This window comes from Miniopterus schreibersii (genome assembly GCF_964146895.1).
Source record: "Miniopterus schreibersii genome assembly, chromosome: 17".
NCBI lineage: Eukaryota > Metazoa > Chordata > Mammalia > Chiroptera > Miniopteridae > Miniopterus > Miniopterus schreibersii.
In genome coordinates this window covers 42,514,600-42,539,162 of record NC_138117.1, presented here as the reverse complement: position 1 = coordinate 42,539,162, position 24,563 = coordinate 42,514,600, and the positions used below count along the sequence as shown (strand labels likewise).

The 24,563-nt window shown below is 54.5% G+C and overlaps 1 protein-coding gene across 2 annotated transcripts in view; it reads left to right on the top strand.

The window, feature by feature from the left end:
- Positions 1–1,860: 1,860 nt before the first annotated feature.
- The window catches only part of SLC45A4 (solute carrier family 45 member 4), a 60,030-nt gene continuing 37,327 nt past the window's right edge, over positions 1,861–24,563 (top strand). The window contains exon 1 of one of the 2 annotated variants that reach the window (XM_081116526.1): positions 1,861–2,120. The gene's annotated coding sequence lies outside the window, so the exon portion shown is untranslated. Of the gene's footprint in view, positions 2,121–17,485; positions 17,694–24,563 lie in introns of those variants that run through there. The other variant, XM_081116527.1, reaches the window with a different exon arrangement.

Genomic DNA, 24,563 nt, shown 5'->3' with positions numbered 1-24,563 from the left:
AAGGTTAAGTCAGGTGCCCAAGGTCACGCAGTTGGCACACAACACAGCTGGAATTGCCTCTGCCTTCATCCTCTGGCCACAGGAGCAAAAACCTAACAGGGGAGGTAGGTAGACAGTAATGAGCACCCATGAAATGTCAGGCGCACCTTTGGGCTTTTATGTGTACACCACTGATGTTCTTATTAATCTTTCATTGAAGTATTACCTACAAACCCATGTAACCAGCCTGGCCGGGTGTGGCTCAGCAATTGAGCGTCGACCTAGGATCCAGGTGATTGGGGTTTGATTTCCAGTCAGGGTACATGCCCGTGTCGTGGGCTCGATCCCCGGTTGGGGGCGTACAGGAGGCAGCCGATCAATGACTCTCTCATCATTGATGTTTCTATCTCTCTCTCTCCCTCTCTTTTCCTCTCTCTGAAATCAATAAAGATATATTTAAAAAAGAAAAAAACTCCATGTAACCAGTACCCAGGTCACGAAACTGAATCTAACCAGCACCCTAGACACTTCCTTCCTGTCCCCTTCCTGTACTGGCTCTGGACCCCTCTCTCCACCATATATACACTTCCACCAATTTATATCCATGGGATCCTACATGCTTTGGGGTCTGGCTTTTTTTCCGTCTTCAAAATCATTTGTAAGAGTTAGCCATATTTTTGTGTGTGGTTGTGATTACTCATTGTCATTGCCGTCATTCTATTGCGTGACTATATCCCAATTTATGTATCTGTTCTATCACTGATAGGCATTCTGGGTAGTTTCCAATTTTTGTTTATTACAAACTGTGCTGCTATGAACAGAAATATGATCAGATAAGATATGCATCTGGGAGGGAAATTGCTAGGTCATAGGGTTTAAATACAGTTCCAAGGTGGCTGCATCATTCTGCATTCCCACGAGCAACGTCTGAGAGTTCCGGTTGCTCCAATTCTTTGTCAACACTTGATATTGTCAGATTTTCCCATTTTAACTGCTCTGGAGGTGGTGCACTGCACCATTTATTTCTAAATCCCTTCAGCAACCCCATGAGATGGGTCTTATGATCTCTATGTTACAGATGAGGACACCCAGGCTCCGAGAGGTGAAGTAATTTGTCCAAAGCCACTTCAACCCTGCGGAGGGAAGGTACAGGGCTGTCTGACCTCAGCCCATTATATCATCTGCTGCTCTGTTTGTCAAGCTGCCTCCTCCGACCTTACCCCCATGGGGTCCCAGCAGCCCCATCCCGGGAATTATAGCCAATCTGCTTTCAGGGTGGCACTGGGTGGGTGTCCCTAGCATGGGTCAGGCCGAGAGTGGGAGGCTCCATCTGGGGTCCTGCCCAGCTCTCCAGGGCGCTGGGCCGACAGGGGACCCCTGGAAGTGCGTGGGAGAGGGAGGAGAGTGGGGAGGGGGATCAGGCCCGCGAGGGGCGGGAGGCGAGGAGGCTTTGGCCAGGATGGGGAGACCACGGGTGTTTGCTGCGGCTCTTCGGGTCCTTCTGCGAGGAGGGCATTTGGGGAGAGTCAGGGATCCAGGTGAGCAGGGAGGAGCGGGGCTGCAGGGTTCCGGCTCCCTCCCTCCCTCCCTCCCGCAGCCACGGAGACGGACGCGGCGGGATTGCGGGGCCAGGGCTCCTGGGCAGGGGCGGGCGCTCGGGGGAGGAAGAGGCCGCGCTGGGGGCGCGCGGGACGCCGCTCGGGGAGGAGGAAGGTGGGATGCGCAGGGGCGGGGCCTGCCGGGGGCGGGGCCTAGGATGATGGGGCGGGGCGGTGAGGTGGGCGGGGGGACTGGCGGCCAATGGGCGCGCGCGGTGCAGGCCCCGCCCCGGCCTCCCGCGGCGGCTGCTGCATAGTCATGAGCGCAGGCCGGCGCTGCGTCAGCGGAAGCGGCGCGCGGCGGCTGTTTCCGACCCGATAAAGCGGCGTTGTCCCAGCGCGCCGGCCGCATTCTCGCAGCGCTCCGTCAGCGCCCGGGCTCCCGCAGACTGACCGCCCGGCCGGCCCGCAGAGGAGCCGCTGCCGCCGGGTTCCCGCCTCAGCCTCCGCTTCCGAGCGCTCGGGGCTCCGCGCCCCCGCCGCCCCCAGCTCCGCCCGGCCCGGCCGCGCCGCCGCCCCCGCGGCCCCGGCCGTAGGAGACAGGTGAGCGGCCGCCCGCCGGACCAGGCCCGGCACCTGGCGCCCCGCACCTGGGCGCCCCGCACCTGCCGCCTCCCCACCCCCACCTCCGCGCGGCCGCGGCCTCGAACTCCCGCCCCTCCGGCCACCTCTTCCTCCGGGAGGGAACCCACGCCCCGTCCGAACGCCGCCTCCCGCCCGGACACCGGCCCTCACCCTCGGCCGCCTCCCGCCTCTCCGGGCTGCACCTGCCCCTCCTCGTCCCAGTCCCAGCAGCCTCCCTGAGGCTCGGGCCCCGCTGCGAGGTGTGCCCCTTCCCGTGCACCCTGCCCCCGTCGTACCCCTCAGCATCCCCACCGTTGCCTCAGGTTTCTCTACTTGTGGAGAAGCCAGGCTCCTCGCCCCCTTGGCCCGACCTTGCCCTGCCTCCTCGGCCTGACATCTCCAACTTGCGCGAGCTGAGCCTGCGTCCGCTCTGCCCGGAGCCCTCCTCGACGGAGGTCCCAGCGCGCCGGCCCCTGCACGCCGGGCGGGCTGCGCCCCTGGGCCCGCCGCGCCGGGCCGTGGTTTTGTCTCACCTGCCGTGTTGCAGATACCTTTATCTCCCGCGGCCGAGCTCGTCCCGCAGGAGAGGCGCCCGTGCGTGCCCCGCAGAAGTCCCTCGTTTGTCTGCACCTCGCACCGCTTTCCCTTCCCGAGCTGCCGGTCCTCCCGGAGCTCTTGGGCTTAACCCATTCCTCCCCAAGGTGTGTTGCTCTGGTTGGCTTCCCAGGGAGCACCGCCAGCCCCCCGCTGTTCCTGGGGAGACATGTCAGGATGGGGGGGGGGCCGAAAAGGAGCACAGCCTCCTGGTTAACTGCAGTGTTTCTAGAAGGTTGTGGGGGGTGACCAGGGAGGAGTGGGCGGGGGCGCTTGGTCTCCTAGGGAGTGTGTTTTTTGTTTGATACCTCAGCTGACTCCAGCAAAAGGGGCCTTGTAGTTTCTGGTTATTGGGATGTCTCCTAGGTTAGGGCCTGGGAAGGAAGGAGGGTTTAGAAGATGAGCGATTGAAGCAATTATGGGGTCGTGTTTGTCAGAATCAAAGCCCGTTTCTACAGGGAAAACCCAAGTTGCTCTTCCCTGCGTTACGCGCGTGTGGCCCCTGCTTTCCTTCCCTGCGTCTGTCTCTCCTATCCTGGCAGGGACAGACAGGCAGGGTGTGGGGCAGTCTTTCATCTCTTCTGTTTTGTGCTTGAAGGAAAACAAGATAGAAAGTAAAAAGCTGGAGGATTGGTCTACTGATTAAGAATTGTAACGAACAGTTGGGCGTCAGAAACAGTAGCCCTTAGCCTCCTTGAAAAGATGTGGATAATTTTCTGCCAGACCTGAACTATGTTTTGAAGAGTAAGAGTCAAACTTCATGCCTGGGGGGAGAGTTTGCAGAATCTGCTAGAAGATGGGAAGGGGCAGGGATTGTGGCCTGAGCTATGCAGGCCCCAGGTGGAATGGCCCAGGTGCGATGAAGAACCCCAGTGCTTCGGAGAGGGCGGGGAAATGGGTTGTCTTTTAAAATCAAGAATTTCAGCCCCATTCAGCCTAATTGTTTTTAGGGGCAGCAGCTGGAAAGAAAAGAAGTGGCTCATTTGCGATGCATTTGAAATGCATATTAGGATTTAGTGGTGGTAGGTGTGGACTGGCCTCCCCCTGGGGAGGCTGCCCAGCCGCTCCTGGGCTCCCTGGGGCCTGTGAGAGATGCCTGCTCCCCACGCTGCGATCCCTGCTGCAGCCTTGGCCCTTGTCACATCGTAAAAGCTGAGCAGAGATTGGACTGGGTGAGCTCCAGGGTGGTTTTTAACATCATGGGCTCTCTGCCCTGCAACTTTGCTTATTGGAGAGGAAGGGGAGGTGGGAAAGGATGGAGAAGCCTGGGAGTGAGACCCTGTCCTGTCAGAGCCGCAGATCCAGGCCTGCCAGGTCTGCAGGCGAGGGGGGGCTGCGGCAGCGGTGGCTCCCCGTCTCCAGTGGAGGAGAGCAGCCGCGTTTAGGTTGCTTGGTGTTGGGTTGGTGGTGTTGCCTGAGTGATGGTGGGGAGGAAAGCAAAGGGCTGAGCTTGGGTCCAGGCCATGCAGTCGTTTTCTGATTGTGGTGCCTGTTAGGCCTGTCACCTATTTACACCCTCTTCCTCTTGTCCCCAGGGCCCCGAAGCCCAGCCCCATGTAGCCAGCAGGGGTGGTTTGTGACTCAGCCTCAAGGGCTGGCACGGAGTGAGGGCGACTAGCAAGCGCTGTAGGTGGTAGACAACCCCAAATTGCTAGTGCCCTCTTCGGAAACACCCCTGGCAGAGCCGAGCCTGTAATTTGTGGGGCTGGAATGTGCTGGAAGCCGTGTTCCTACTGCGGACAGGGAGGGTGCTGTTCCATGCTGGCCTGGTCTGGTTCCCCAGGTTTTTGTGATCACAACAGAATTGCGCAGATGAAGGTGCGTGCACTCAGCAAAACACCGTTAGGTGGGTTGCCTCAACTCCAAGCCAGGAAACATGAGAGCATTTTTGCTTTGCTGAGTGGAAATCTGACCAGAAGGAGGCCTCCCAGGAGAAGAGCAGCCACGCAGAGAGGAAGGCCCACGTAGAGAGGCCCCCGGAGCCAGCACTCCTGCTGTGCAGGGGGCTCCAGCCCCAGGCCAGCTGCCCCTCCCCCACGGTGCCCAGACAAGGTCCCCTTGTTTAGACAGGCTTAGTTACCCTACCGAAGTCAGTGAGCAAGGGTCTTTTTAGACACAGAACTTCCAAAGTGTTCTTCGAGTGGCCCTTCTTTCTTTTTTAAGGTATCAAATGCTAAGTCTTTGTGAAATCGGGTGCATTCGGGACTGGGAGATGGTGGACCTTTTCAATGGGCATGAAGGAAGTGGCCCTACCTGAAATCAGAGGGAAGCTGGCCAAGTCAGCCTCAACCGTCGACACAGTAGTCATTTCAGCCCACTGCCATTTGGGGTGGAAATGCTTGGTATGGGCCTGTTTATGAACCTGCTTTTTTGGCAGGTGACTTTTAGCAGAGGCATTTTAAGAAGATGGAAACATCCACAGGCCTCGAGGGCAGCAGCATAATCCACTCTCTGTTTTCCTTTTGAACTTGCATTCCCCAGGGCCCCAACACAGCATCAGGGACCTTGGCCCATGCAGATGCCGGGAGCTGGGGCCGTCCGGTGTGGTCACCTGATGAGTGTGCTCATCTTGGGTTAAGCCATCCCAGGCAGCCCTCAGACATACCGTGGGTCCCGTTGCAGACCATTGCAGTAAGGCAAGTCATAACCTTTCTTCTAGTGAATGGTCTGTGCCCTCCATTAGTAAAAAACACAACATCCTCGAAGTACAAGAAAGCATGATCTGCCTGTACTAGTTTTTTGAGAGATTATGGGAAATGAAACATAAACACCTGAAAGTGGAGAGAAGGGCTCTGAGTTCTGTTTGGCTGGTTTGGAACCTGAGGCAAGACAGGTCACACAGGGTGGATAGCAGAGCCTGTAGGACCTTGCACCCCTTGGGGATACACATGGTGCTGGGCATTTTGCCCCCAGGTGCAGGAGTGAGGGTGCTGACTGTCCCCAGGCAGGTCCTCTTGCAGCTGAAGTGATTTGCAGAGCCTTTTCAAGTTCCTAAGCCTGGCTACCTTGCCCTCTCACCTCTGCTTGCTTGGCCTGAAGCCCGGGTGAGGGGAGCATTGTTCAGCCCTAGGTCCTCGGTGTTGTCATCCTCCCAAACCTGTTGATGGATTTGCTGGCAGTGAGAGGGAAACTACATTCCTGAACCAGTGCCCAAGAGGCCCTTTATTGCCTGCATTCAGAAAGGACTTTCTACCTGGGGTCCTGGTGAGCAGCGTAGTGGGAGCTTTTGGTATTTGCTCCTGGAGGGGCTCTCCTGGGGTTTGCCTTTGAGTCCTGGAGCCAGCTGGCTTGGTTAGTGACCAGATTCTTCCCATTTCGGAGAGGAAACTGAGTGTAAAATACATAGCAAACCTTAAAACAGATGCCAGAGAGGGGGGCATGGTGAACTTGTTCAGTCTAGACGCAGAGGTCGCTGTGCTTTGTACATGCACATCTTATTGTACAAGTGTAAGCAGCCACTTGGACATCGAAAGGCCAGCAAACAATAAGCAAGCTCCGTGTTGCCAACAGTTTAGTCATTGTTTTAGGAAAATATATTTATCCAGAAGAGTATGAGTTTTGGTTTGGAATGGGAAAGGAACATTTTTCCCTGAGTTATTTTGAAGGGAAGGGTTTGACATATCCACGCAGAAGGTGACCCTGGGCAGCACCCACCAGAAGGGAGAAGGCAACGTTCTCGTCATCACAGCTAGTAAATTATGGTTGTTTCAGAGCCCTCTTCACACACTTTTGCTCATATTCTGTAAAATAACTTTGGAAAATTATGAGCACACTTAAGTTGACATCTAAATTTTTTCTTGCTAATTTTAAGTAGCTGTAAAAGATGTAATTTCTAGAATATTGTAAACAGACATTTAAGATAACTATTCTGTTGCTCTCAAAAGTCTCCAGTGTGAAATACTGGATTTGGGGGCCCCCAGCACCCTTTTAAAAACGTAACATGGACATATTTCCTGCTCTGTTTCCCCATGGAATTTTATTCTAATGCCATGTGCTTTTATACTTGAAAGTCTTTTATTGAGCATTCTTCACACTTTTCTGTAACAAAAATATATATGAACTGCAGTTCAGAACACTGCTGCGATTGAAGGCTGCGATCGAAGCAGGTCATTGCACTTATTATCAGTACAACATTTTCACAGGAATGTAAATGTGTCGTCGATCTCGAGAAATAAGGCATACCTCGCTTTATTGCGCTTCACAGTTCTTAACAAATTGAAGGCAAGGCCCTCTACCAGCAGAGTACAACTCGCTTTATTGCAACATTCACTCTATTTCAGCTGCCTGGACCTGGAACCGCAGTATATCTGAGGTACACCTGTAATTAATTACTAAATGCACAAAATAAAAATACCTTGGATGGGAGTGTGTCTTCAAGAGCGAGGTGTAGGGGTCCATTTAAGGTGCCTCAATTAAAGGAATTATTGACTTGCCCTTGGTGCCCGTTACACCCTGTTGCTGGAACATTCCAGGAGAGGAGTCGCCTTCTGGCTGGGGAGGAAGGGAGTGTGTGAAGGCGACCTTGGGTGGGGGCCCTCCGGGGGGTGGACTTCCACCGCAGGACCTCTCATGCAGTTCAGTTTTAGAAACAAGGTAAGAGGGATTTTGAGGGTCTGTAAAGCAGTCTGAGTGCCTGCACCTGAGAACTTGAGGGCATCTCTGCGCTGCAGTAGCTTGATGTGCTTCCAGGTGTTGTCACTGGGCCTGATGGATGGGGAAGCGTTCACGGTGTTAAATTGGGACCTCAGTGCTTCTCCACTTGTCTTTAACAGTTAATTGCATGTTTTCTCCATGTGCTGTGTTAAAGGCAGGTGATGATGCATTTCATAGACGTGTGCGCTCTGGTGAGCGGCAACTCAATTTTATTTGGTTGGGTTAAAATTTAAGCCTATGGAGTTGTGCTTGAGTTAAATTTTAATTTGCCAGGAAGATGTGTTGAAGTAGGAAAGGTCTCAGGGGCTGGGTTTTGGATTCGGGGCAGGTTTTCACCTGCAGGAGCCCAGTAAGCCTGCTCTGCTGGTCTCCCTCCTTGGGGCAACAGCTCTGGAGAGTTGTCTGCTTGTCTCTAGGGAGAGAGCCACTGGGGTGGTGAGAGGTCCTGGGGCTCAGGGGCCCCAATTGCCTAGGGTTTGCCAGGGCAGGGCCTCTCGCCCTGAGATTTCCCTCAATCCAGTTTAGTGCGGCAACAGAGCAGTTTCCACTCCCACCTCTTTGGCTTTTGGTCACTTGGGTCAGCTGGAAGTTTTACCTGCCTTCTGTTCTCATACTGCCATTAAGAGTCCACTTAAGAATGTGTCACCCTGAATTTAGACTTGTGTTTGGGGACAAGACATGTCCTCAGACTGTGAGGAGACCCTTTCTTCCCAGGGATCAGTGAAGCTAGGAGCTGCTGCCACAACCACAGTCAGGATTCTGTGGTTTACCTAAATAGTGCAGAAGAGAGAGCACTGGGCAAAGCAGCATGGCTCCTCACCCGCCCTGGGAGAGTGGGGAGAAGGACCCCTAAAGATGCCGCCTCCATTGATCCCTAAAGCACAGGTCCTTATTTATACCCTCTTGGCCGCTTGCACCTTGTTACTGAACTCAGGTTCTTAAAACACAGGCTTAGAGAAAGGCCAGGGGCCCTCAGGTGACTCTGCACAATGGGGTCACTTGTCCTAGACTCTCCCCCCTCACCTCCCAGCCAGTGGCACTGCCTGAAACAGGAGCCCTGGAAAGATGGGGACTATGTAAAACCCTTTGCACTACAAGCTGAGAATCAGGCCCTGCACACTACCACCCTCTGCTGGATGGAGCCTGATCTTCCGGGCCGTCCAGGGCTGCTTCCCATCCTTCTGTGCCCCATGCCCCATGTGAAGGCAGCCCTGATTTGGTGCTGGGGTGGGTTGTGGAGTTGAGGCTGTCTGCTCTTTGATTTGCCAGCTCAGGCTCACAAGCCTAGTGGGACAGGGAAGGGGAAACTCAGGGCCTTCAAAACATCCAGCTCACCCTTGAATTACTCAGATGTCTAAAGTGTTTTTAATTCTTAAGAGGATACGGAGGGGCCCTGTGACTTCTATTCTTTGGCAGAAATGTTACAGAGCCCAGCCTTGTGCAGGAAGCATTTACACCCTGGCTGGACCATCCCTGGCTTTGTGTCCTGCGCCCAGAAGCCGCCCGCTGATCCCGAAGCTCCAACTTCTGTGTTGTAACCTGGGAAGCATAATGAGTATTTGTTCCTGGCACTTAGCAAGCCATGAGAAATAACATACAGAGGGCCAGGCCCTGTGCAGAGCACTGGGCCTCATTCTCTCTCTGCAGAACCTGGCGAGGGCTATGATGTATTACCTCCATTTAGCAGGGGGGAAACAGCAGCACAGAGAGGTTAAGTAACTTGCCCAGAGCCACACAGTAAGTGACTGAGCCTGGGTGTGAACCTTGGAGCCCACTTGTGAAGTGTTGGGTCTTTGGTAGCACCTTGAGCCGGAGTGGGGGGCTGTGGGATGCCTCCACCCATAGGAAAAGCTGGATTTTACAGGTGCATTGAGAATGTGTTTTTGCTATTTGGGATACCGTGTCTTTTTTCATCAATCTGTGACTGTGTATGAAAACCCTGGTAACTATTCATGAAAGAAGTGATGTTTTACACTAATCAAATGCAAAATAAAATTGGGACCTTACTTTTAACTATTCACAAACTAGCCAGTGGCAGTTATACTAAGAATTCAAAACTCTGAGAGAAGAGAGAGAAGCGTTTTGTAGTTTTACAGGAACCAGGTGAATGGAAGCGTCCCCAGGGGCCGGCCCTCGGTGGCATTGTCACCCAGCTGGTTATCGGTCTGTCCTTGGTCCATCCCGACAGTTTGAGCAGCCTTGGTGGCGAAGCTGTATGCAGATAAGAGTCCTGCACGTGGTGTCAGTTTGTGGTTGTGAAGTTCAGATAGGCTTTTGATTAAGTCTTGTGGGTCTGTGGAAGAGTCTGAAAGCTGTGTAAATGCAGGCCGTGGTTTCTGAAGCCTGCTTATGATACAGTTTTGGAAAATAGTTCTTAATTTTCATGTGGATTTCCTCACGATCCCTCAGAACCTGGTCCATCTGGGGATTTATCCTGCCCACATAGTCCTGCCTCGGCTTGGAGCCCTTCAAACTTGGGCTGGGATCCCAGGCCCGCCTCCCCCACAGCACTGCCTTCTCCCAGCCACAGGGCTCACTGTGCGGCTGGAGGGAAGTTCTTTTGTAATTTTTTTTTTTTTATTGACTTCGGGGGGGGGGGGGGGGAGAAAAACATCAGTGATGAGAGAATCATTGATCAGCTGCCTCCTGCACACCCCTGACTGGGGATTGAGCCCACAATCTGGACATGTGCCCTGACTGGGAATCAAACCGTGACCTCCTGGTTCATGGGTCGATGCTCAGCCACTGAGCCACACTGTCCGGGCTGGAGGGAAGTTTTTGCTGCTCTGTGAATCCCCCAGTGCACTTGACTTCAGTTATCCAGGTAGAGGGGCAGGGGCACAAAGTGGACTATGTGTATGGGGAAGATTCCAGAGGGAAGTTTCTGTCTTACTGAGGCCATCACCATGAGCTGAACAGGTTTCCAGTACCATGTGCTGAACTTGGGGGGACACTAATGATTAGTTCTAATGAACTGAGTCACCCTTAGAACCCAGTGGCTTGTGCTTTGAGTGTTGGTGTGCCCTGGTGTCATCTCTCTCCCCCCTGAGTGTTTCCAGGGTCCTCAGCCCTACAGGAGTCCCACGGACACTTGTGAGTACGTGGCAGGGCCGGGCTTTATGTGAACTGCCACTTAGATTCAGAGTTAACTTCTGAATTTGCCAACTGCCCTGCACAGGAGCATGGTATCCCCATCTTACAGATGAGAAAACTGATGCCTGGAGATGTTAAGGAACCCATCTGGAATTGTTTCCTGATTGAATGCCTCTGCCAGAAAATGTACTAGGGATAGTGGGAGAAACAGAATCAGTTTCAGCCTAAGCAGAGAGGCGACAGGGAAGAACACGCAAACTAAAGAGATGGTGACGTGCTTGCCCAACACACAGGTCACAGTCACGGTCACCACCTTCACATAAGGCTATTCAGGGAGGACTTTTGGAAGTGGAGGCTCTTATAACTGGCTTATAAGCCTGACAGGGCCTCAGGACAGTGTTGCCCTTTGGAAGGTGGAGGTGAGATGCGCCTTCAGCTGCTTCTATTTTATTTTATTTTTATTTATTTATTTATTTACTTATTTATTTATTTTTATTTATTTATTTTTAAAAATATATCTTTATGATTTCAGAGAGAGGAAAGAGAGGGAGAGAGAGAGATAGAAACATCAATGATGAGAGAGTCATTGATCAAGCCCGCAACTGGGCATGTGCCCTGACCGGGAATCGAACCCTGATTGCCTGCATCCTAGGTCGACGCTCAACCTCCGAGCCACGCCCGGCCGGGCAAGCTGCTTCTATTTTAATAAGTGACAATCCCACCTGGGTTGCCACCAGTGGTGCAACTAAGGAGAAGGTACCACCGAGCTTGGCTGGTGGGCTGTTGTGAAGGGGCAAGGGCTTTGTGCCAGAGCCAGGGAGACGGGCGGCACTGGGATGGACCTCAGGTGCACCGCTGACAAGTATGGAGTCCTTGAACTGCTCTCCGAGCCTTTCAACTTAGGAGAAATACTCTATGCTCAGTGCCTGGGCTGCATACCCTGAGTGGCAGCTGTGTGACACCCTGCCAGCTGCGGCTTAGTTGATGGAAAAAGAGCTGTCTTCAGCACTGGGTAGATGTCATGACCTAGGTGCATTTGCAGGTGAACCAGGCCCCTACCCAGACACTGTCCCTCCCTGGCCCTCCTAGCCACTTTTCTGGCCTGGCTTCCCTGTCCCTTCTCCCCAGGATCTCTGCCCTGCCTCTTGCTGTGGTGGGGGTGCCCAGGGCAGCTCAGGATCTGTGAAGCTGCGGCAGCTTGGTTGAACCCTATTTTGTCCCCACCTTTCTGAACACCCCTGGGTGTCACTGGGGGAAGGAAGACAGGCTCCATACCAGCCTCTTTGTCTTGGGTCCCCTTGCAGGATAGCAGGGAGGGACTCAGAGGTGCTCCCATGCCACTTACTTTACACAGCTTTCGATAAGTCATCACACGGGTGTTTTAAAATTAAATGTTTTATCCCCATTTTTAAAATGAGATATCCTCATTGGTGGGATTGAGGGGCTGGCCAAGGGTCACCTAACTGGGAAGTGATGGCCCTGGGAATTCTAGCCACGTGCCTTTTGCCAAACCCACCTGCTCCTGGCAGGCGAGGAAGCTGAGGCCGGGAGCAGCCAGGCAACCAGGGCCCGCTGAAGCTGGGCCCCACACCTGCCTTTGGGGTTCCATGACTTCAGACTGTTTAACCCCTGGGAGTCCCAGGCCCCTCCAGAAATGGGCATGATGGCCAGCATCCGTGAGGATGGGGGAGCGTCTGTGAGCCCTGAGAGCACCCCTGTGCATCCCTCGGCCAGTCCACGCTGTCCCCTGCTGTCTGCATCTCGCTTGCACTCTACCTGTGGCCCCTGTACCAGCCAGGGGCTTCTCTCCTGGACTCGCCTCTCCCTGGGGTGTTAGTTCCCTGTGCCAACATAAGACCTCCAACATCGATTGGTTGCCTCCCATACGCCCCCGCCCCCCCCCCCCATGGGAATTGAACCCACAGCCTTTTTGCTGTGTGGGATGAGGCTCCAACCAAGTGAGCCACCTGGCCGGGGTGACCTAGAACTTCCCGAGTCAGCCCTTCATAGTTGTGTAGAGCTTGCGGTCTTTATCACTGACAGCTTCAGCTCCCCGTGGTGACTGTGCATGCTTGTGTGTTTGTGGCATGGAGGGTCACTGTCACTTTATCTATGGCATCCTTGTATTGTCAGGAAGCAGATGGCCTCCACACGTAGGCCAGGGAGAGTGGGAAAGGGCCACACGGAGGGTGGGCGGTGTTCATGGACACCAGCACTGAGGGCCTGGCCGTACAAGGAGCCTTCCAGCCCGAGGCTCAGGGGCCTGGGGGATGAGCAGGTACTGGAACCGCAGAGCAGAGGGCTGTGTGACAGGGGTGACCCATCAGGCCTTCACTGTGCCTGTCCCCCACTCAGCCACCTGTTGTGGACCGGGGGGGGGCGGTGTATACGTGGAACCAGCCTCGGCCTCTGGCTGCCTGGCATGGTTTCCTGTTTGGTGAGAGCTGATGGTTATGGGTTTGTGGTAACGTAGAGTCTTGAGGTGGCAGAAGGAAGGAACTGCATTGGCCACTGGAGCTGAGAAACGCAAGCTGAACATGCTTGGCACAGCTGTCACCGCACTTGGGTGTGTTCAGGTCCCGTGTGCATGGCCACTTTCTCCTTTCCCAGGGCTCCCCTTGTCTCCTGGGCACTTTAAACTAACCTGAGGGCAGTCTGACCCCCAGCAAGATGCAGTGCCTGAGGCAGGAGTGCAGCGGGGGCTGGATGATGAGGGAGCCTCATTAGATCCAAGCCTGAACCCCAATAGCAGCACCAGTGCAGGCCGAGGGCGGGGCAGCCCTGGAGGCACATACGCAGAAGCGCACACTGTTCCCGAACCGAGGGTGAGAGGCCCTGCCTGCCCCGTATGTCCACGCTGCGTGCCAGTCACATTAAGGTCCTTTCTGGGGTATGGCTGCTGTTTCGGTTATGAAACGTGAGAGCAGCGTGTTGCTGACCTGGTTTCTTCCTCGCTCAGTCTTTCTGCAGCTTGGTCTGTGCTGGGTTGCTTTTCAAAATGAATGAGCTAATACCACACACAGAAGGTTCAAAACATGCTCATTACCACCCAGGCCAGCCAAGTAAGAGTATGTGTCCCGGCCCACCATGCTGCCTGCCTGGCTGGCTGGCTGTTTTATTTGACAGAATGCCCGTCATTTTACTTCTGTACATTCCTTAGGGTCATTTCTAGAAACAGTGGCTTGATCTTTAGTTTCTGATGTTACTTACAGTTTCATGAGGTCCAGAAAATAGTTTTCCTAAACTTAGAATCCATCTTTCTTTTTCTTTACCTGCCTTTTTTTTTTTTGTATGAACCTAAATTGCTCAACTCTATTCTAAAGGAAACTAGAAAAGGAAGGACTAACTTTTAAAAATTATGAAAAGATTATGCAATAACCATCTCAAGGCAAAAATTCCTTTACCCCAATCAAGTGACCCTGTAATGCCCCTCCTCTCCCCCATTCCTCTAACTGGGTAATTCCTAACCTGTTTTAGGTGGATTCCTTTGAAAATCTGGTGAGAACTATGGACCTCTTTTCCCACAAAAATGCAAAAAGACCCCATTTTCTGTGTACTTTAGGGAGTGTTCATGGGTCTTCTAACACTCATCCAAGGATGGTTCTGTGCAGCTGAGGAACCCTGTCCTGGAGCCCAGGCTGAGGACCCTGCAGAGTGGGCTGCCTAGTCAGCCTCTGAGCTCTGGATGTCAGGGAGCTTGGCCGGCAGTCTGAGCAAGCCAGTGCGCTTGGGGCTCCAGAAGCAGGTGGACAGGGACTGGCCCCTGAGGAGCGTGCTAGAGAGAAAACCCAAGGGTGGTGGTGGTTGTGGTTCCTTGTGACCGCAGTTAGCAGCAACTACCCGTGGGACTCAGGGCACATGTCTCAGGCATCATCAGCAAGGCAGAATGCCGCCTAGTGTGACTGGTGCAATGCTGTGGCAATGGTGACATTGGGATGCTCCAGTTTACTTTGTGGGAAACTGTAGGGTAGTTAAAATTAGCAGTGAGAGCCACAGAGTCAAGGTTGTCCAAAAGAATTGAGCAATGTCACACTGAGATAAGACTTGGGAGTGGCGGGTGGAATTCCTGATCCTGAGCCCGCCTGCCGGACAGAGATGGCACTTGGCCGGCTTCTGATTCAGAGGAGCTGGCAGGTCAGTGAGGGACCTGCTTTGCTTGACTACCGAGGCTGCCAACTCTCCCAGCTTCACCACCAGCCTCCCTGGAGGCTGCTCTGCAGATGCCGCATGTACTGGGAGTCCTGTGGGTCTCTGGCACATGGCCACTTAGTTCCTCTCAAGACAGGACCAGTGATCCTTTCCAGCTCTGCTTCTCTGGGCATCAGCACCTTCCAACTGAGTAGGCCAGAAACTTTCCTCTCGCCTCTTCAGTTCTCCTGGCTGGTTGAGGAACTTAAGCAACGTACAGCAGATGGACAGGAGAAAATCAGGTTCTAATACTGTGCATAAGGATTCACATAAGCATGGAAACTCCAAAGACACTGAAACAAAATTGGGTATATGTGTCATTTTGGACAAAAGAGAAAAGGGGTGGAGGATGGGGTCTTCGATTTCAAAAGTGAAAATGGGCAGTATACAGGTGGCCTTCCTGAAGCAGGTTTTCTATCTGAATCTCTTTAAGAAGGAAAGTGGGAGCTAAAAAAAACACAGAACACAACCTTCCTGAGTTTGTTGGGCTTTGATTGACTTCAGCTCCGAAATAATCGACATGCCGGGTGGCACGTTTCCGGGGCTTGACACCCTCCCGTTCCAGCCACCTTTCCCAGCCCCAGGGAGATCTTTGTGTTAACCAGCTCTGGGAGGAAGTGCCCGTGCTGGGCTGCTGTCCTGTGTCCTGTGGTTAGCCCTTCGTGCCTCGGTTTCCTCATCTGTAACGTGGTGTTCATGCCCTGCACTGGACTCCGGTGAGCTCAGGCTGATCCACATAGGTCTGCAGTAGTAGTTGCTCCTGGGAAGTATTTTCAGAGCTTCAGCTGCAGTTACACACCCTACAGGGCCACTGAAGATACAGTATCCTTGGGGACCTGCAGTTCCCCGTGGGGGAACAGGACTTTCTGTGCTGGAGGTTGGTGGGCATGCCTGGAGTAATGGGAGGGGCAGGGAGCTTAGGGGAGGAAACAGGCCCAGTACAGCCCAGCAGAGGAGGTTGGAGCTGGAGGTGGCCAGCAGGCCCTAGTGATGCCCGACTGGAGGGCTGCTTGTCCTGCACCGTTCAGGACCATCATGAATGGAATGAAGCGGTGTGGGAGTACATGGTTTTAGTTCCTCAGGTGTGCAAGCTGTGTGCCTAGTGGAGGACACAGATGAATGGCTGGTTGGGGGGTTAGTGAGGACTGGCATGCCTAGAAGAGGAGGTGGAGGTCTAGTTGGGTGAGTTAGAATGCTTGTAGCAGCTGGGTGGAGGGGTAGCAGCCAGAAAGGAGCTGTTGAAGTAGGCTGTGCTTAGAGCGACCTGGGTACGCAGGACAGGGTGGGAGAAGTATGACTGCAGGGTCCCACACCTCCTGTCAACATGCACCCTGTCCAGGGGGCCTAGTGCCTGTCTCCCTCATGGACTGCGTCCTGCAAGGCCTGAGGACACCTGTCTGCTCTCTGCTGGTGCCATAGGTGCGGGAGATGCTAGCAGTCTGGTTGGCTGCCAGTTGGAGTACCGAGTGTCCGCAGCTGAGTGGCCTTTGGCCCGGCAGCAGCCTGCCGCCCTTAAAGATAGCGGTGTGGTGACAGGTGACCCAATGAACCTTTTATGGCCTAAATTTTCTTTCAGTTTTTTGTGTGTTTGTTTTTTTTGGTGTGTGTGTGCCTTGACTGGGAATCGACCGGCTGCCTTTCAGTGCACAGGACGATGCCCAACCAACTGAGCCACAGTGGCCAGGGTGTAAATATTTTTTCTTCATAGACATATCAGATGCCCCAAAGAATAACCTCTGTAACCAAATACATAAATTTTCATTTTTGTACTTAACTGCCCTTAATTGGTTGGTCAACCAGCTAGGCCAGAGCGCCAGTATCCTGGCCATGGGACTGTTTCTTGGAAGTAATTTGGCAGCCAGACGTACCATGAAGGGTTGGAGGAGGGAGGCCAGGAGTGTGGTCCCAGTGGGGAGAGGGTGAGCGCCCCGACAGGGGCAGCGCTGTGCCCCGCCTGTGGGCTGTTCCCTTTTGAGGAAACACCGTTAGGCATCCAGGGAACCTCACCCGCCAGGCTGTTGAGGCGGCGGAGTGGTGCTGTAATTGTCTCCGCCAGGAGGAGTTCGCTGGCGGCCGTCTCGCAGGGCCGCGCTGACGGCTGCGGTGCGAGGCCCGCGGAGCTGGCGGAGACGCGCCGGGCGCAGGCCTGGTTCCGCCCGCGGCCTCGGCGTCCCGCGCGCTGCCCGCGCCTTGCTCGTGCTCGGTGCCCGGGGCTGGAGGCGAGGCCTGGGTGGCAAGTGCGCCCCCCGGATCCTGAGGCTGGCGGGCAAGGTTGACCCCGGTGGGCACAGGCTGCCCGCCCTGGCTTCCCAGGGCCCCCATCGCCGTCCGTCTGCCGTGGAGGAGAAAGTCCAGCCTTCATCGAAGCCGAAACGAAGGCCCCTGTCCGGCGCTTCTGCCCCACGGCGGCGCCTCGTCCTTTGGCCGCCGGGCGCGTGTGCTCCGGGCGGGGCTCTGCCTCGTTCCCCTGGGTTTGTTATTTTGAGTTTGGGAAAGACTAGGAGCTTTTTCTGTGTGTGTGTGTGTAATTTTTTTTAATCCTCACCTGAGGATTTTTTTCATTGATTTTAGAAAGAGTGTAAAAAACATTGATGTGAGAGAAACATCCACTTGTGTCTCCTGTTCGCGCCCCGACAGGGAACTGAACACGCCGGGTCAGCGCGCGACCAGCTGAGCTGCCCGCCGCCGAGAGCCCTTTCCAGTTAACCGGCCGCCCCCCGGCCTCCCGCCCGTCCGCGCGGCTGCACCGGGCTCTGGCCAGGCTCCGCCCCCTGCGCCATTTTGCCTCACTGCGCACGCGCCCCCCCCCCCCGCAGGGAGGGGGAGGGGTGTCGCTCCCCCGGCGCCCGGTCCCCTGGAGGGTGTGAAGCGGCGGCTTCCCGGTGGAACCAGCGGCGCGCCGCGCAGTTGACCGTACTCAGCAGCGTCGGGCTCCCTTCGCGTCCGTCCTTCATTAGTATCTCGCTGCCCACCCTGACTCGCAGACCTGTCGCAGAGGTGACGGAGGAGTGTCACTTTCACGGGGTTGGTGTCCCTGTTGGCGCGAGCAGCTCTTCTGCTTTCCCCGCGGGCGCAGGCTCGCGGCGGAGGGAGGGCTGCGCGCACCTGTTGAGGCAGGAGCCTCGGGGACTGCGGGCGCGAGCAGGACGGGCGCTGTCGCGATGCGCCTCCATGTGAAACTCGCTCACAGCTGTCGCTCTTCATGTACGCCCCTGTTCTGGAAAGGATTGCAGGTGGTCTGAGGGGAGGACATGCTTAAAAGTACAAGTGAGGTCTATTTGCAGGTGTGCATGCCGACCGCACCTGGTGAGCGACGCAAGGTGGGGGGTGCACCTCTCAGGCTGTAAGCTTCCTGGGGGCGCAGAGGGAGGGGCCCCAGGAAAGACTGGCTGACCTCTAGTGCCAAAACCACCACATTTCCTCTCTTCTCCCAAATCCCGTTTCTAGAAAGGAGAGGGGGATCATGATTTTAGACCCCATCTTCCTAGGGGCTGGTGGGAGTCCCAGTGCAGCTGCTCCCACCCAGGAGATGTGGGGATGGGAGTGACTGGGGCTCCCCAGTGGCTAACAGCTTCCCCAATCCAGCTCGTGGCCACTCATACTGCGTGTGCAGTCAGTGATGGGGATGAGCCCCAGGGACCCCCACTACCCTCTTTGCACATTACAGCCCCCCTCTTTCAGGCTGGTAGGCGGTTGTGTCCTGGAAGCAGTGTCTTGGGGACACCCAGTTTGTGGCCTGACGTGGGGGGAGTTGAGAGTGTGCCCTCTGAGTTGTTGTTCAAACCCATCCTTTTTCCCCCTAAGAATATTTATGTATCTTATGCTTGACAACTTTTTTTTTAATGTTTTTATTGAGAGAAAGGAAGGGAAGGGGGGGAGAGATAGAAACATCAGTGATGGGAGAGGATCATCCATTCGCTGCCTCCTGCACCCCCCTACTGGGTATCGATCCCGAAACCCAGGTATGTTCCCTGACTGGGACTCAAACTGACCTCCTGGTTCCTGGGTCTACGCTCAGTCACTGAGCCACCCCTGCCGGGCTCAGACCCATTCTTGAGTGTTTTCAGGGTTCTCTGGGAAAGACAAGGACTTCACATTTGCAGACGTGCTGGGCCCAAGGAGCTGAGGCCACGGGGAGAGAGTACAGATCCTGCCGTGCTTCTCTCTTCGCTTGTCGGCATCTGTACCAACCTCTGCCACCGGCTTTCTGCTGCCGCCTGTGTCTGCTCTCCATCTGTCCATGTCTTGTTGCACCATGCTTTCGCACCTGGGGTCTGTCTGCATAGCCTCAGGAATCATCTTTAGGTGGACACGGGAGCATTGACCGAGCGAATCTGTTTGAGGCAGCTTGCTCTGGTGGTACTTATACCCAGGGAGTGTGTCCTGTCTTCCCAGTGGATTATTCTGCAGGAGAATGGGCCACACTCTGGCCTGGGCCAAGCTGAGGCCTGTCACCCTGCACAGGACACAGTGATGGGTGTGAAGGTTGAGAGGATGTGTACAGCTGGAAGAAAAGCAGAAGCCGCCTGTGTGCAGTGTGGGCCAGAGTGGCCGCGTGAGCTCGTGTATCCAGCTGGGTGTCAAGTGGAAGCCTGTGAGGTGCTGTGACCCACAGAACGCTGGTGGGGACATCGTGTGTGACGGATTTCCCATGGCTGCATCAGGCTGAGGGTCGTGTGGTGAAGGCAGGACCTGGTGTTCCCTTCATACTGCGTGGGCCACTGGCCGTGGGGAGGTGTAGGTGGTGGGAGGGGCCCAGTTTCTGGTTCTTCATGGCCTTTGCAGGACACCTGTTCTCCCCAAGGGGTCCTCACTGAGGCCTGGGGTGCTGGTGGACAGAGAGACCCATACAGCTCAGTGGGCGATGGTTTCCCCTGGGGCGAATGGTACTGGGGCAGGGAGGGTGCATCCAGGAGGACCCACCAAGGGAACAGAAGCTTCCCCATCTCCGCCTTTTCCCAGGGATCAGACTGACACGGCCTCACAGTGTTGGGTTAGGTTTCTGTCCCCAAGGAGAGCTCTGCTCTAACCAAATAAACAGCATAGAGTTACTTTGGGCCGCTAGCCAGATGAGAAATATTTTGGATCTGGTAACCTTTTTCTTTGGGTCACCGCTCACTGCACAGGGCTTTGGCCCAGATTCCATGTCAGAATAGGACGCATAGCTTACCCAGAACGGCAGATAGGGGAAAGAAGGAAGCGCCTTGGGTCTGTCTCCAGAGGCTCTGGGAGGGACGTTACAGACACCAGCCCTCCTCCCAGCTCTCTGGCCAACTTTCCGTCCCGAGGTGGGGGGTGCCTGAGCTTGTCCTCCGCGCAGCCTGGGAACCAGATCCTTGCAGCTGCAGCACAAGTGCCTGTGTCCCAAGCCCTGCCTTCCTCCCTGAGGCTCCTCGCAGCCTCAGCATCTCACGATGACGTGCAGGTCACAGGCATCATTGCATTTCAGGGCAGCATGCTCGCAGGCATAGTTGAAAGCAGTGAAGACTTCCATGGCGACTGTCACTTGCCAAGGGACATGCTTTCTGGGAGCACACTCATGATTTTATAGTGGAAGCTGTGCTACTGAGAACCCACCTACTGGCCTGCGCAGTGCTTGTGAAACGTGTGTGGGGCTGTCCAGCGCCCACCAAACCCTGCCACCGGGCCTAGACAGGAGTGCAAGCAGGCCTTGGCTGTGTCGGCATGGCCACCTGTTTTCTGTGCCTTCAAGCTGCAGGGCAGTGGCTGAAGGAAAGTCCCAGAAGCTTTGCACTTGGGTATCCAGAAGCTGACTGACTGCAGTCCCTTTTGTGCCCTTGGCCTGGTGGGCCCCTGGGGCTGCCCCAAAGTGGAGGCTGAGTTGGAGCTGATGTTTACGCCTGGAATTTCTGGAGAAGTTGAGACATTCTAGTGTTGAGAGCTTTCTCGCTCGTCCTCCATTCTGCCTTCAGCTCCCACCTGCCCCGGGCTCTGGGTTGGAAGCTGCAGATGGGCTGGGAGGGAGTCTTCCAGGGACACTGGACACAGGCTTGCTTGAGGGGTCTGCACCAGGTCAGGGCGGGGTGTCATTTGGTGGTAAGGTTGCAGGGTACAGTGGTGGGGCATAGGACAAGCTGTGGATGCAGCAAACGGTAAGAGAGCAGCTGTTCTGGGTGGTTGGGTGGTTTATGAAGCCTCTCTGTACCTGTGGCCTTGGCCAGAAACACCTGCTGGCTACCTAGTATCAGGCCTGGGTAGAGGCCAGCTGGCAGATCTGCTCGGTGTCCACTGCCAGCCCCCCACCCCCTCGACTGGTTGGGACGCTGTGTTGAAGTCCCACAGACCCTCTCCTGCCACCTCTTAATTCCATCTCACCCAGCTTGTCCCACTTGCAGGCTCCCTGGCGAGAAAGGACCTTGGAGGTTTAGGAGGAAAGTAAACTAGCTCATTCCCCAAACCTATGGCCACTTGTTATTGGCACCAGGGGGTCACAGCAGACCTGTGCGACATTGTACAGATCTCAGAGGCTGCCTCCACAGGAAGGGGGCTGACTTCTTGGAGGTTGTCTCTCTGTCGCCGTGGCCTTGGGTAATGACTAGGACATGTTTGCTGTTTTGGAGGCGAGAGATCCAGAGCAGGAGGAGGTGAACTGAGCAGAGTCCTGAGTGCCCCTCATGTCACATTCTGGTGCTGGGGACAGAGTAGCACAAAGAGTGAGTGACACAAACTAGTTCAGGGAGATGCTGCTGGTGGGGCAGGACTCCAGGGGGGTTGGAGAGCCTGGAGAGAGAGGAGGGACCCTCAGGCTAAAGGGACCAGTGTCATTGGGCACAGAGGCAGTGTGTGGCATGTTTGTAGGTTTTGTCAGCATAGGTGAGTGTGCAGAACGGCTGCCGGTTGGGACAGGGCCAGTTTCCAGGAACTTTGAGGAGGCTCAACAAGGGGGCACCAGGAAGGTCAGGAGGAGCTGGTGTCAGGGTCACTTTGCTCAGTGTCATTGTCACTGTTGCCAGGAGCCTCTGGCCTCCTGGCCTGTTTCCCTTGTGAGGTTTGGGGTAGGGCAGGACCACCTCTGAGCTTCTCCTAGTCCCTATGGTCTTTGACCTGGAGCCTGATCATTGCAGGACGATTGTCCCGTGTCCGGAGGAGTCTCATGCTTGTTCTCATATTTGCTCCAGGCTTCTTTTTTTTCTTTTTCTTTAAATATGTCTTTGTGATTTCAGAGAGAAGGGAGAGAGATAGAAACATCAATGATGAGAGAGTGGTTGATCAGCTACCTCCTGCACGCCCCTTACTGGGGATCGAGCCTGCAACCTGGGCATGTACCCTGACCGGGAATTGAACCCCAATCTCTGGTTCATAAGTCTTTGCTCCAGCGCTGAGCAATGCTGGCCGGGCTTGCTCCAGGCCTCGAAGCTCCTGGCTGACCTGGGTCAAGTCTGTGCTCCTGCCCCTCCCTTTTGTTCTGGTGGCCCCTTCCTGGCCTCCCCACCCTGGAATTGCTGCATAGCAATCTCCCCCCCCCCGCCCCCCCCCGGCTGGCTGAGTCCACTGTGCTGTCCATGGTGGGTGTCCCTGTGAAAGGGGCAGGGCAGGTCCTGCTGTCCCCATTCCTAGGAAGTGCCTTCCCCAGGTGGCTGAGCTAGCTGTCCTGCCCCTGTGGAAATCCAGTCTAAAACCTGTGCTGCATCCCTGCTCTGCCTGGGCTTCTGAGTGCAGGCACCACCTCTTCCTCTGGCTCAGCTTTCTCTGGCTTTGCGTTTAGGTGAGACATTTCCCTCTAACCCTTCTACCCCCCAGTTTTAGGGGCCTCAGTGTGGGGGGACCCTGTCCTGGACCATGAGGTGCTGTGGGTCCAGGTTGCCCGCTATCCAGCCTGCTGGTTGGTCAGTGGGCCTGTGCACCTAGCTAACACCGGTGCTCCTGGTCAGTGTCCCAGTGGCAGGGAAGGTGCTGTCATAATTTGAACAAGCTCTAGAATTTTTATAGTGACATAGCAGTCGGTACTTCATTTCTGATAACTGTGGAAACATTTAGTAACCTGTTTGTTTAAAAATCCTCATAAAACTGATGATATTGTCATTACTAGATGTTCTGGGCCGTTCACACAACATGAGAGCTTGTTCAGTGACTTGAGTCCTCGGGGCTGCTCCTCCTGCTCTCTGCCGTTGCTCTCTGAGGGCTGAGACCTGGGCACTGTACCACGCACCCTGGTGCAGGTGAACAAAGGACTGGGTTCACTCAGGACGTCTTCAACAATGTCTTATTGGAATGTTGGCATGGCCGCCTTTCTGCTCCAGTTTCAGGACTCTGATGGCAGCAGTCTCTTGTGGAGGACCTGCTGTGTTTAGGCACTGTGGTGATCACCTGTGTCAGTCCTCAGGACAGTCTTGTAGGTGGTGTCCACATATACAGATGGGAACTGAGGATGAGTATGGATCATGGCTGCCATAAGAGACTTGTGTTTGTGATTCAGGCTTGGCTATCCTTTCTCTACACTATTTTTTTGCAGTCAAGTCAGGAAGCTTAACTTGTTTCAAGTGCATTGCAGGGAACAAAATGCTCAGCACTACTGTGTTTCAGAGGGTGCCTGAGCAGGGCTGGTAAGACAGGGACATAGGCGTGGAGGTCCTTGGACCTGGTCTTGTGGGACCCTGACTGAGCCTAGCTCTCCCCCCTCAGTGATCATGGAGGCTGCTCCTGGTCTCACTGAGCTTGTCACTTGCCGGGGAAGCCTCTCATGTCACCTGTGCCATGCCTGGCTTTGTTCTGAGTTTGCTTCCAGTTACTGTGGAGGCTCAAGCTGTGGTATTGAATATAAAAAGATCTCCCAGGTGACCGAAGGTTAGTGACACCTGGAGTCTGTGGGTAGAATTGGCAGCACAGACCCACCCGCTGCATGCCCACCCAGCCTGGCATTTTGTGGGGTGGCTGCTGATGGCAGGTCCCCGTGGTTTTGGGGGATGGCCTGCTTTCTGCTCACTGTTGTGCATTTGGTCACCCAGGCTGCTTAACTGTCTTTCAAGAAATTATGTTTAAATGAAATTTAAGTAGTAATGCTCCTTGTTCTTCATCTCAAGGGTTATTTTAAGATTTCTCCTTTTAATTAACTCCGTTTTCCATTTCTTTCTGTCTTCTGGGGTGGTTTGTTGAGTGCCTGGCACTGAGCCCTGCCCTCTCCGATGGGGGCTGGGTGGGCCCAGGGCAAGGTCAGCAGGAGCAGCTGTAGCCCAGACCCCCACCAAGCCTGGGCTGTTCTCCTTTTCTTTTGAAAACTGCTTCTTTGGCAGCTTTCACTTCTCTGGTAGGCAAGTCCCGAGCTAATATTTATCCTGCAAAGTATCTTAAAAATGCTGGAGGGCGAGTATTTGCAGAGAACTTGATGAGTTTCTGAAAGAGAGTTATTGTTACAGTGATAAACTGAGGCACTGTTTACAATGGCCAGACTGTGTTTGAACTTGCAACCTTTAATTCAACAGTTTTTGTTAACAGATAGACTTGTTTCGCTGTTCTTGTAAAGAGGTCTTTATCTTTGTGGTATTTGTTTGTTCCTGGCAAGTGTTTGGCAGGAGCTGGGGAAGGGGGCAGAGAGCTGGTGGGAACTGGTCTTGTAATACAGGCAGGTGTTACTCATTTGATGATTGGCTGGCTTTTTAGGAATGTGACTTTTGTACTGAAAGCCCTGCCTTTTTATGACTTGTTCCTTTAAAACTGGAGATACCTCCTTCCAGAGGAGCAGCGGCCTGACCATGAAAGAAAATGAGATGTGAATAAGAATGTGGGGTCAGCAGGTGGTGGTGTCCACGTGTGGTCAGATTTCAGGTGTAAAGGGAAACAGCACCGATGGTGAATTTATACCTTTAAGAAAAAATCTAGTAAAAAGCTTTCCTGAGGATGTCACTTTTCAGTAAAAGGTGACAGTTTCTGGACCTT